Source organism: Pteropus vampyrus, unplaced genomic scaffold (assembly GCF_000151845.1).
Source record: "Pteropus vampyrus isolate Shadow unplaced genomic scaffold, Pvam_2.0 Scaffold145, whole genome shotgun sequence".
Taxonomy (NCBI): Eukaryota; Metazoa; Chordata; class Mammalia; order Chiroptera; family Pteropodidae; genus Pteropus; species Pteropus vampyrus.
Genome location: NW_011888926.1, coordinates 613,713 through 615,242, shown reverse-complemented (window position 1 = coordinate 615,242; position 1,530 = coordinate 613,713).

The window sequence follows — 1,530 nt, the reverse complement described above, 5'->3', positions numbered from 1 at the left end:
AGGCCAGCGTGGCTGGAATGGAATGAGCAATGAGGAGAGTTGTAGAAAATGAAGCCGAAAAGGTAAAATTAGGCTGGATTAGGTAGGGCCTTCGAGACTTTGGCTTTCACTCTGTGTAAGGTAGAGAGCCATGGGAAGGTGTGAGCAATGGACGAACACGGTCAGAGTTTTATTTTAACCCCGGGACTCAGGCTGGACTGTAGAAAGGCAAAAACGGAAGCAGGTAGACCGGAGAGGCCGCTATGGCAACAGCCCGGGTGAGAGATGCCCCGGAAGTGGGCAGGCTCAGGATGTATTTTACAAAGAACGCCGATGAGATTTGCTGGAGAATCAGATACGGGGAATATTAGTTTCCTGTCACTGCGTAACAAATGACGTGACAAATGACAGCCAAATCTAGTGACTTAAAACAACAATGAACACGGTGTCACAGTCGGGAATTGTGGAAAAGTGGAGCTGGGTGGCTTTGGCTCAGGGTCTCCACGAGGCTGCAGTCCAGACATCGGTGGGGCTGGAGCCACCCGAAGGCCGGACTAGGGCTGGAGGACCCACCTCCTGGACGCTGTTCCTCCCCACGTGGGTCTCTCCCCGAGGCCGCCTGCGCGTCCTCAGGACACAGCAGCCAGCGCCTCCCAGTGAGTGATCCCGGAGGGCAGAGCTGGGCCACAGCCGTCCTTTCGGCTTCTCTGCTGCCGCACTATATTCATGAGAAACCAGTCCCCGGACCTGGGGCCCCTTGGTCGCAGGGTCACATAGCCCTGCCCCGACCCGTGTGGTCAGCGAGCCCACGCCTACCTGGCAGCGCTTCCAGGCGCGGCTGGCCTGATTCGGGTCTGTGAACCCGGCGCCCCAGCGCACAAAGGGACGGTGCCCCCACCCCGGACTACCACGTTGGCCCAAGGGGACCAACGGCCATAGGTTTCTGATAAATGTCCCCTCTCTCTCCCCCCTCAGACAACAGCGCGACCGCGCACATCCCCCCACAGGCCGTGCTCGGAGCGGCCGCGCCTCCTATCCCGCTCCTCCGCCTCAGAGAAATGGAAGCTGCGAGCCGGCAAGCAGCTATTTTAAAATGTCTTTCTTGGGGGAGAACTGTCTGAGTGTTAGAGGAAAGGAGGGCCAGAGGGAGGGGATCGCCCTCCTGTGTTTATTTGCTCTGCAGGTATTGAGGGAGCACCTACTGCATGAGCGGTAAACAAGCCAAGCCTGGCTTAGTCTCAGTGTGGGGGGCGGGGAGCCAGACGCGAGACAAACAGGTGAGTCGGTGGCGCGGAGGAAGATAAAGTGCAGGGACCCCAGCTCCTGAGTGAACCACCCAGGCAACACTAGGCTCTAGGTGGCCTTTGCCCTGCGAGGGTCCCCCAGGAGGCGTCCACCGGGCAGTCGCCGGTGAAATGCCACAGGGAGGAGCGGGCGGGCTGGCTGCTCTAGTTCCGGGTAAGGAGCTCGGGCCAGCTCTGGAGAGGACGGGGAAGTCCTTTGATGGGTCTCTCCTGATATTCCAAAGCCTCTCTCAAAGCTGGAGGATGT